The following is a 12,265-nucleotide window of genomic DNA, read 5'->3' as shown; positions in this document are numbered from 1 at the left end:
TTTGTACTTACCAATCTCATATATATATGTCCATATTTGTCTTGCTTATATATGATATGATGTATACTTGTGTTCAACCTTGTTGTGTTGTTGCAATATATGTGATATTTATTAGAACTGTTAGTGCAAGTGGTGTGGGTAACATTGTTGGTTATTTTTTAATTACAGGTGACGTACCCTTAGTGTGTATTTTGTATGCTTTATTTTCTATTTTGTTCGGCCGGCCTATGATTCCTATTGAGTACAAGTGGACCGTTTACGTCCCTACTATACCCTTTCAGTGCAGATCCAGGTTCGGGTACGCCTCACGTTGCTTGACTCGAGTGATTGTTGGAGCTTTCAAGGTAGTGGTTGGTTTTTAGATGTTTGGATTCTTCTACTACCTTTCTCTATAGACTATGTCTTCACTTTCATTTCAGAGACAAAGTTTCTCTTGTATTTGGTCATCATATGTATGTCATTTGAATTTTATCTTTACTAGATACATTTTTATATCGTTGATCTTAGGTTTTGGGAATGTATGATATTATTAATTGTGTTTATTTTGCCTTGTTATATATATTTTCATAGTTCAGCTTCATTCTAGAAGCCTTACCTTAGGGTTATTTCTTTTTTCCCTTTTGTGTATCAGTTTAGATTATAGGCTTACTCATCAAGGTTTTTTGCGATGAGTGCTATCATGACCCTTGGATTTTGGGTCATGACAAATTATATCAGAGCAGATAGGTTCATCGGTCTCAATGGTGTACGATCAAGACGTCTAATATAGTTTTGTAGATCTGTATGTAAACGTCAGTATCTATCTTCGAAAGGCTATAGGATATCTTTAGGAAACTTCCTCATTTTATTCATTATCATGTGGATTTTTTTATACCTTATGTTCTAAGTTATGTTTCACTCTTTCTACGTAGATGGTGTTGACTAGTTCCCGCGAGAGTAGAGATGTAGAGCCTTCCCCTAGAGGGCAAGCCTCGAGTCATGGATGGACTCGAAGGAGCGAATGGGCCCATGGATCATCCCCGTTTAGGGGGAGTGCTTGGGGACTCTTCCCTAGTCCACGTGTTGATCAGGTTGAAGGTATGGGCTATACTCTAATTTCCCAGAGTTTGTTTGCCCCAGTTTTGGAGGGGTTGTTAGTGCATTTGCTAACCCGCTTAGAGGGTTCTCCATTGGTTACATTGGGTTTTCATCCAGTCCGGAGTGTTGATCCTCCAATTGTACCTAGTTTTATTTTGGGTACTCCTCAAACCCTAATTACTATTAATCCATCAGCATTAACATCTAAGTATATTGCCCCGAGATCAGGAGTTCAGCCTTCATCTATGTTACCTCCTCAGATGGGACCTCAGCCTGCTAGATTCACCACCCCTTCTCTTTTTACTAGTATAGTGATTTCTTCTAAAGATCAGAAGAGGTTTGAGAGATTTAATTATTTAGGTCCTCCTAGATTTGGTTGTGCAATTGATGTGGATTCCTATGAGTTCCTGATCAATTGTCGAGAGAAGTTGCATTATTTAGGTTTGCTTAGCTCTTATGGAGTTGCTTATGTTACTTACCATTTGAGAGATGCTGCTAGAAATTGGTGGAGATCATTGGTTAGTTGTAGACCATTTGATTCTCTAGATATTATGTGGGATCAATTTGCCAATGACTTTGTAGAGAGATTTGTGCCTTACAGTCTAAGGGATTGGATGAGAGATGATTCTGATTACCTGATTCTGATTACCTGGATCAAGGCTCCATAACCGTAGCAGAGTAATGAGGAATATTTCCATGACTTGTCCAGATATTCTTATGCTAGCATTTCTACTGAGGCTAAGAAAATTCAGAAGTTTATGAAAGGTTATGATGTCTTCCTTCAGTTAGCTACATCTTTGATGGTTGTATTTGGAGATTTCTTTTGGAGTATAGTAGATCATACCAAGATGACTGAGGCATTCTGTGAGCATCTCAGGAAGGTACTAAAAGGTGCATCATTTTGATGAGTTCAAAGGCTAGACTTCTCGAGGTAGAGATTTTAGAGGTTCCTGTGGATATCAAGATAGGCCTGAGCAGGTGGCCTTGCAGAGTTTGAGTAGTGGACCTTCTGGTTCATCAATTTAGGATGGGCGTTTGGGTATAATAATACCTTCTTTTATTAAGTTAGTCCATAGAATTTGCTTTGTCTATGATGAGAATGGCTATGGTGTACTAGTATCTACATTCATGAGATTGTGTGTCTCCATGGTATGCCCGTGTCTATCATTTAGATTATAGCTTAGTGTTCACATTTCACTTTTTGAACACTTTTCAGGATGAGTTGGATACTTTGGTTGATCTTAGTACAACATTTCACCCCCAGACTGATGGTCATTCGAAGTAGACTATTCAGGTTTTAGAAGATATGCTCTGTGCTTGCATGGTGGATTTTAGTTGCCAGTGGGAGAAGCATTTTGATTTGATGGAGTTTGCATATAATAATAGCTACCATTCTAATATTGATACGGATCCTTTTGAGGCTTTTAATGGTAGGTGTTATCACTCTCTAGTTGGTTAGTTTGATGTTTCTAAGGTTAGACCTCGAGGTACGGGCTTGCTTTATGATTCTTTGTATAGTGTTCAGATCATTTAGGATATGCTTCATGCGACCTAAAGTAGGCAGAAGTGTTATGCGGATCGTAGACTTCATGCCTTGAGATTTGGTGTTAGTGATCATGTTTTTTTTTTGAGTTTCAACCATGAAGGGTGTGATGAGGTTTGGGAGGAGGGAAATCTTAAATCTGTTGAGATTCTTTGGTCTGTTGGTGATGTGTCTTATGATTTAAATTTACCCTTATTTTTATCAGCTATTCATCCAGTTTTTCATATTTTTATATTTCACCATTACATTCTGGATGAGTCTGATGTCATTCGTTAAGAGTCGATTTAGTTAGATGAGTGGTTATATTTTGTTGAAGAGTCGATCTCCATTTTGGATAGAGATGTTAGACGACTGTATTTTAGAGTTATCCCTCTGGTTAAGATTCAGTGGCGACATCAAACTGTAGATGAGGCTACTTGGGAGATCGAATCTAATATGCGTTGTTTTTGTCCTCAGCTCTTTGTTGATTAAGGTATTTATTTTCCTTAGATCAAGGACGAGCTATAATTTTAGTGGTGGATGATATGACGACCTACAATTTTGATGAAATATCTAAAATATATGTTTTAGTGTGATTTGACTATTTTACCCCTCCTTATAGTTGTATTGTGGTATTTCTGGGGTGTGGGAGTGATTGACACAGTTCGCAATGCATTTTGGTGCTATTATGCAATATTATGGTTTTTGGTGGCTTCAAGAGACTTATATTGGACTTCTGTCATTATCTTTTGATTCATGCAACTGATGGCAGAACGGACTACACTAACACATCTGAAAAGTTAATTTTTGGGTGGTAACATGTTTGGTGTGGTTTTGTGGTTTTTAAACCTCATTTCGATCCTCAATTTAGAAAATTAAAATTTTGGATTTTGAGGGTCAACTTTGTGAAAATTACCTCTTTTCAAAAATTTGATATCGTCATTGAGTTCGAAGCATCAAATTTTATAGAATTGCATAGTTCATTTTTGTTCATGAGATTTTGAATAAGGGGCCCACGAGGATTCAGGATTATCCAAAGTCCCTACACTACAACAAAAAGGTCTATTTAAGACCAACATTTAGGGACGAGTTAATAATTTGGCCTCTAAAAGTATATCAATTAAGACGAGATTATATTTCGGTCCTTAATTGTGTATTTTTTTGCGAAAGTATAAAATATGGTCCTAATTTGTTTTTTAACTCATCCCTATTAGTAATAGATCCTTGAGTGGGAAAACAATACATAGGCATAAAAACGCCAATTTTTTTGCCTTTTCTAAAATCTAATTACAATTAGTTCTCTTGAAAATATACCAGTAGCTTAAACGTGTTCTTATTCAATCAACAATTTGCCCTAATTATTTTTGCACTATCGAAGAAATTCTCTCTATTACACAATCTGCTTTGCGTGTTTTCCCTTTGATTTTGCCCCATAATCTTGGTTTTTTAAGCTGTGCAGGTAAGTTTTATCTTAAATTTTGTTTGGTTGGATGCAAAATTCTGTCCGTATTGATCTTTTCAATTTCGTTCTATTGCTTTCTCTATTTTCATCTATTTTTGGTTCATATAATGATCTCTATGCTTTCTCAATTTCGTCTATTTTTTATTTTGTTTCTATTGCTTGTTTGATTCCAATTCTTCTCAGTTTTGTTTGTTTGATTTCACTAATCTCCGTTTTCTCTCAATTTTACCAAAAAGTTGAGCTTTTTTGGGGTTCTTTTTCTATGACGTTTATGTGATTTTAGTTTTGGGTATTCTGGAATCCTGATTTTCACTTGCCATTGAATTGTGAATAAGTTGAGGTTTTTGGGGTTATAGCTAGTTCCTTTATGCAGTTTATATGATTTAGGTTTCCGTATTCTGGAATCTTTCTCTTACAATTGAATTGTGTGAAAAGGTTTTGCTTTTTCGGGTTATAGGTAGTGGCGTTATGCGGTTTATATGATTCTAGTTTTGGGTATTCTAGAATTTGTATTCACTTACAGTCAAATTGTGTGAAAAAGTTGAGCTTGTTTGGGTTATTATCTTATTTCTCGATGCAGTTTATATGATTTGAGTTCTTGGAATTTCATAGTGTTCTTTTTAAAGTTCTAATACGTGAGAGCTTTTTATTGGAATTCTAAGTGGTTGTTGTTCGATTAATTCTTGGAAAGATGGTTTTTTTGCTAAGCCAGGTATTGTGAGGCAGTAACTTACAACTGCGGAGAAGGTTTTTTGATTGGCTGTCATTTATTGATAATGGGTTGTGTCTGTGGCAAACTTTCTCGATCGGTCAAGGATTGGCGGGATGGCCAAAAAAAAAAATTTAGATAAATGGGCATCAGCTATGGGTTCAAAGAGAGAAAAGAGTTTCAGGGTAAAATATAAATCAGAGAATGGCGATATAAGAGTTGGTTCGTTTGATAGGAAGCCTAATGGATCTTAAAAGGTCGGGGAGGATCGCTATGAGAAAGTTAACGGTAAGCTGATTGTCAAATAGTCATACTTATGCACTTAACTATAAAATTGACTCTAGATACCTTCTTCCGCTTCTCTTTTTTTTTTCAAAATTAGAACCTTGTACTTTTGTCTTGTTTGTTCTATACACCCATTGAGGGAGAATGGTCCCGTGCCTGTTATCGATTTAACTAAGGAGGGCTAGGTGCAGATTGGAACATACTAGTTCTGTAGTTCATAGGTTCATATTACTATAATTATAGTGAAAGTTGATGGATAACCATCCAACAAATTATAGAACAACCACGATCATGATGAGAATTTGCTTTAGCCGATTCAACATTCATTCCATCTATTGCATTTCAATGCTTGTGGCATTTAATCTTTTATCCTTTGTTATCTAGTTTCCTTGTCAACATGCGGAAGTGTTGTCAATTAATAGTTTATTGGTTGTGTAATAGCATATTGTTCTTGCAGATTGGCCAAGGGACTTATAGTAGTGTATACAAGGCTCGTGACCTGCTTAATGATAAACTCGTTGCTCTTAGAAAAGTGAAGTTCGAAAAATGGATCCTAAAAGTATCAAATTTATGGGAAAGGAGATTGTTATTCTGCGAAGGCTTGATCATCCAAATATCATTAAATTAGAAGGCTTCATTGTATCAAGAACATCTTGTAGTTTGTACCTCGTATTTGAGTACATGGAACATGATCTCACCGGTCTGGCAGCTCTTTCTAGCATTAAATTTACAGAGCTGCAGGTTCTTTTCCGTGCATTGTTTGTTGGACGTTAGTTTTTTTTAATATAATAATTGCTTCTTTCACACAGCATAATTCAAGTCTAATAACTAAGTTTGAATCTTATTTTGTTTCTTATAGGTCAAATGTTACATGCGGTTGCTTTTAAGTGGACTTTATCATTGCCATAGTCGGGGTGTTTTGCATTGGGACATCAAGGGTTCTAATCTTCTCATTGACAATCATGGCATTTTAAAGATTGTAGATTTTGGGTTGGCAGCCTTTTTCGATAACCAACAAAGTGCTCCGTTAAGAAAGAGGAACTAAAGAAGGTTGAACATAGGCTGAAGCTTGTTTTCATTGAGTTTTATCAAAAACTTGGCCATCTAAAACACTTCAGGTAGTGAAGCTTAAGTTTCACTTGCTTTCCTTCCAAAATAATTCTTTCAATTTAATTATTTTCTTCGTTTATTGGCTCTCTGCATTTGGCCTGCTAATCCTTGGATGAACTGATACCAGCTATATGAACCTATCTGCATTCCCCAAAATCCTCAAAAAAATATGAAAAGGTTAGGTTTCACAAACCAAAAGCTTATTTCAATAGCTTGCTTTTTAGTTACATTATACTCCCTTCTTTTTCATTTGCTTATCTTACTTTCCTTTTTAGTGTGTTTAAAAAAAAACATCTTTCCTTTTCTGGAAACTCTTCAATACTAACTTTAATTATACTCCCTTCGTAACATTTATTTCTTGATTCAATGGAAACTGAAGCCTTAGCAATAAAATAACTTGGTAAGTTTCATCTTACCGAGGACATGACCTTAATTAGGATCATATGCCTTTCTCCCCACTAATACTTTGTGATAGAATTTCACATGTTTTTATTATATTCCTGTCACTGACGTTAGATTGTCCTAGGATGAAGTGTCATATAAATTATCCAAGGAAAAGAATGATCAAAGAAAAGAATAGGAGGAGATTTTGGCAAAGCAAAAAGAAGAGATAGAAGCATTGAGGATTCAGCACGACCTGTGCCTAAAAGAACTACAGAAGATCTAGGAGAAGAAGCTTGTACTAAAAAGTCAAATAACTGGATCCTACTTACAAGGGGATTATTCACCACGTAAAAGTAGCTATAAGATGTTGCCAACCTTTGGTTCTTTAAGCGATTAAGATTATCAAAATAAGATGAATCACTTAGAACCTTGAGATGCTAATTTGTGGTAGCTGATACTTCGTATCTAGTGCACTGTGTGTATCCTGTATGATTGATGCTTTTATCTTTGACTTGAACACTTTCAGAATGTCATGGAAGATCCACATATAGTAGCGGATGGTTATACATATAAAGGCGTATAATAAAAGGATGGTTGTATAGTGGACAGGATACTTTTCCGATGACAAGCCTCAAGCTCGATACCTGTCATTAATTAAGTACCTCTCTATTTTATCAAAGTTGAGTATCTATATCTCTCCTGGCCTTGTCAAGGTTGTTGCCTTATGTTAGGTCTCAACGAGTAATGCCTGATTGAATAACTTCCATCTAAAAAGTTGTAGCAAGTAGCAATACGTACGAGTGTAGATCTTGACTTCATGTAGATGAACATGGACATTGGAGGTTACCTTCTGTCCCATTTTTCTTTATTTTCCAAACTACTAGATTCTTTATCTGCTAGTTGATTTTGTTAAAATGGGCTTGAATGATTATACATTTCTTTGCTTTGATGAGAAATTTTATGTGCTCTGCTGATTTGTGCTTTCCTCATTTATTGTATTCTCGGCAGGATCTAGATTATTCAGCTGCTGGAAATGATGCAGGTTTGTTTTCCCTTATCTGCAATCTTTGCAAGACTTGAAAACTTTCAATACCATACGATAGTGTATCTTGTTAGATCAGTTAACAAATATTTGTATTTAGCCCTAGAGTCACATCAAGATCGCTCAGTCTGTAACCAAAAAAAAGATCTCTCAAGTTGTGTCCTTCAGCTAATGAATAGTGCCATCACCAATTTAAATCTAATTATCAACACCTGCAAAGCTTATTCTGTTTGAATGAGAATAAATTGTATCTCTTTTATGCCGCATTCTCAACCAAAAAAAAATCTCTTTACTACTGAACTGAACTGCAGTATGATAATGTCAGTTTTTCTCTACCTTTCTCCTTAATCTCTGTATGTGGATGGTCGTGAAATATAGTAGTAGATAGCAAATTCAGTTTGATTAGATTATGTTGCAGTGTACGAATAACTGCTGCATATATAGAATTTATCTTGATTAGTGGTGTTCGAGTGTCAGCTAGATATTGATATGACTAGTGATTTATTTTGTGCTTGAAATGATTCAAGTGCTACTATTTACATTTACTGTAGGTATAAGAGAGAAGGCCTGAACTAGCTCCACACAGGATTTGAATCTCAATTGCTACGAATTATGATGATTTCAAACAAGTTGACAAATTGTTGGTCATTTTTCTAGGATTGTTGAACAAAACATTAGAATATGTATGAAGGATGTTAGCCTTTGTGGGCTAATGACCTGTATAATAGTACTATTCCTTAAATATTTGTTTTTAGCATTGGTTCTTTGCGATGTTACTACATATTTTATAATCAATACAAGTGATAACTCTGTTTATATATGCATTTGAGATTATCTATCTTTGAGATGGTATAATATCTTAGCAAAATATTCTTTAAAACTACTGCACATTTGCTTAAATTGTAAACAGAGCTTTAGGGACCAGAATTTGTTTCTTTCTTTAAGGACCAAGTTTTTGGTTGCATTAGACCTCTAAGGACCAATTAAGCTTGTCCCTGAATATTGTACACCCCAATCAATCTGTATGTTTAGGGACTAGAAATATGGTCCTTAAAAGCATTCTAAGGACCAAAATTTTTCTGGTCGCAAATAATCATTAACGACCGGGAATTTGATGTCGTTGCAATTGATCTTTAGCGATGGAGCCTTTAAGGACGGGTAGCGACCAGATTTTTCCCGTTCCTATTGACTTTAGGGACCAGAAATAGACTTTTAGGGACCATTTTTCTTGTCCTTAATAGCCCTTTTTCTTGTAGTGCTAGCTGGTACACCAGATATCTGGTCCACCTGCGATCGTGATAGGGCATAAAGTGTCATGATCATGACACCCCTTACGTGATCGCAATATCTCTGTCAGGCTGGGGTCCGCAATCATGATCCTTGTCCGTGATCGCAACCCCTAAGTATATATACACCCATGTTTTGTCATTTTCACCATTTTTAAGACTTAGAGCTTAGGGTGTTGTGGTTTTGAACAACTTTCTCCATTTCTAAGCTTGGGTAAGCTCCATTATACCTATTTCAACTAATTTCTTCTATATTTAACCTTAAATTCTTGTTTTAAACATGGATTAAAGTATGAAATTTTAGGATTTTGGACCATAAGGCCTAAAATGTGTATTTTACCAAATTAAACCCCAATTTCACTCCTTTTTCACTTGAATGTGTTTCTAATCCTATAATTACTAGGGTTTTCTCAATTTCATCTTCAAAACAATAATGATTCTTGATTTTTAAAAGGATTTAAAAAAATTTATTCGGTAAAGTTAAAAAATAGTTTTTCTTCATTTGGAACTTGTTTTTAACTCATTTTACTTGGATTTTCAGCTGTAAACTCCTAAAAATATGGGAACTATATATTTGAATCAAAGATACGATATTGCCCTTCTTTTTTAGAAACTCATTTCATAAGTCCATTTTTACCCCGACTCAAAATTAGGCAATATGGGTGTTGTTGGCTTTCTTTTGATGCATAGATATTATATTTTTATGTTTTAGTTAATGTCGAGTCCATTCTTGAGCTGTAAGGCTTTGGGATCTAAGTATAGCAGTCCGATTTTAATATTTGAGGTAGGTTACGGCTTACTTTTAGACTTGGTTGGATAGTAAATGTTGGTACAAAATGTATGTTAAGGTTGGGAACTAATCATAAAAAATGACTATCTATGTGTTATGCTTGTATGCGAGCCTATATGTGATGTAATTATTGAATTTGAGATATTATGTGATTTGTGTGATTGTGTGAGGTCCTATGTAATGTTGATAGCCTTGAATACATGTGAATAATTGTATTGTTAAAAATGTCTATTGTGGTACCATTGGTTTATTGTGATATATCCATAGTTTGTTGGCATATGAAACATATGGAAATTCGTGGATAGTTGAAAATAATGAGTAGATATTGGCTCATGTGGTTATGGAAATGTATCATTGAGGTTGGTTGTAGAAATACTCTGTGATTAGTTGTGAGCATTACATCCTCATATTGTACTTATTCACAAAACATTGGTACCACTATGGCAACACCTGATAAACACTGGCAACATTTTTTCAAAACCCTCATTGAGGGATGTGCCAGGGAAAAGATATTGTAACACCTTATAAAACCATTCCCAAGGTATGTGTCGGGAAGGAGATATGGATATGTGGATTGCTTATGGGTTGACTAACCCCCCCTCCCCCCATGGGTCCTACATTGAGAAGCTTCAACTCCATAGGTGTATACAGGAGTCATGTGATGATCCCAGAGGTTGTGTGACAACCTCATACATCATCATCATCATCGTCGTCGTCATATTATACATTGCACTTACTTTATTTGATCTATGTTATAATTAAATTACCATATTGACTTGTTTTACGTCTATTTGTTCTATCTTTTGTTATTTGTACTTGCCAATCTTATATATACATGCCCTTCTTTGTCCTACTTATATATGATATGATGTATACTTGTGTTCTACCCTTTTGTGTTGCCGCAATATATGTGATATATATTAGAGTTGTTAGTGCAAGAGGTGTGAGCGACCGTTGTAGTATATTTTTTGATTGCAGGTGACCTGCCCTTAGTGTATATGTTGTAAGCTTTATTTCTACTTTTCTCGGTAGGCCTATGATACCTACTAAGTACAAGTGGACCATACTCACCCCTACTGTACCCTTTTGGTGCAGATCCAGGATTGGGTACACTTCACATTGCTTGACTCGGGCGATTGTTGGAGCTTTCAAGGTAGTGATTGGTTTCAGGCGTCCAGATGTCTTCTATTACCTTTCTCTATAGACTATGTCATTACTTTTATTTCAGATACAGTGTTTCTCTTGTATCATCTTATGTATGTTATTTGACTTCAAGTTGTACTAGATACGTTCTTATACTGTTGACATCAAGTTTTGGGAATGTACGATATTATTGGTTGTGTTCTTTTTGCATTGTTATGTATATTTGCATGGTTCAACTTCGTTCTAGAAGCCTTACCTTAGGGTTATTTCTGTCTTTTCCTCCTTTGTGTATTAGTTTGGATGATAGTCTTACTTGTCAAGGTTCATCGTGATGAGTGCCATCATGACTCTAAAATTTTGGATCGTTACAACAGATATCACATAAATAAGTATGAAAAAGAAGTACACAGAGGCAGATATCACATTAAGATGATAATACAACATAGAATGAGTACAATTTATGATATGTAATAAAGATGATAATGATGATGATGATGGTATGAGGAACGAAGTTGTCGCACAACCTCCAAATACACCTACCGAGTTGTAATCCTGAGGTAAGATCCATGGGGGGTTCGTCAACCCATATACAACCAATATCCATAACTCTTCTCTAGAATAAACATCGATAGAGGGTTTTTAATGATTTCACATTTTCTGTGAGAAAAAGCCAGTATTTTTAGTATTTCCATAGTGGTGCCAATGTTTCATGAATGTATATGATATGAGGATGTAATACTCACAACCAATCAAATTGAGAATTTTCAAATCAAACCAATATACAAATCCATGTGAGCCAAAATTCACTCAATATACCAACCATCCATGATCCAATATAACCCATATGCCAATAAAGCAAAATACGCAATAACATATCATTGATACCACATAAATTTAATTTAAGGGTCGTCTGGTAAAGTATGTTAAAAAAATCTAATGTATGCATTACTCTTGTGTACTAGTAATACCTTGTTTGGTATCCTTTTTTGCCTATGTATAACTAATTATTGCATTAGTTACACACTCTATTATGTATTAAGTAGCGTATTACTAATACCACCATTTTCTATGTATTAGTAATACAATGGGTTTTAATACATGCATTAGCTTATCATGACGAAATTGCCCCTCAAATTCCTACTAAAATATTTCCCCAAGTAATTTTCCATCGTACTTATTAATCAGCAAAATTGAATAGGTTGCACCTTCTTCCATCATAATACAACAACAAATTGAAAGGCTTATTTATTAACCTATCTCTTTTTTATATTAGCCATGGAAAAACAAGGTAATTTCACTAGATCTTCTTCTTTCTTCTCGTCAATCAGATATTACTATTGATTCTTGGGTATGAATTTGATTACTAATAGCCAATTCTCTCAGGAAGATATTAATATCTATTGATTACCTAATATCAATTATGCTTAAAATTTTCTTCATGAGGAAATTAGGTAA

General features: G+C 35.0%; 1 pseudogene; it reads left to right on the top strand.

The window, feature by feature from the left end:
* The first annotated feature begins 5,013 nt into the window (after positions 1–5,013).
* On the top strand, positions 5,014–6,100 carry LOC124895682 (annotated as a pseudogene).
* The last annotated feature ends 6,165 nt before the right edge of the window (positions 6,101–12,265 follow it).

This window comes from Capsicum annuum, unplaced genomic scaffold (assembly GCF_002878395.1).
Source record: "Capsicum annuum cultivar UCD-10X-F1 unplaced genomic scaffold, UCD10Xv1.1 ctg83390, whole genome shotgun sequence".
Lineage (NCBI taxonomy): Eukaryota > Viridiplantae > Streptophyta > Magnoliopsida > Solanales > Solanaceae > Capsicum > Capsicum annuum.
The sequence above is the reverse complement of the archived record's forward strand: the minus strand, read 5'-3'. Positions and strand labels throughout refer to the sequence as shown.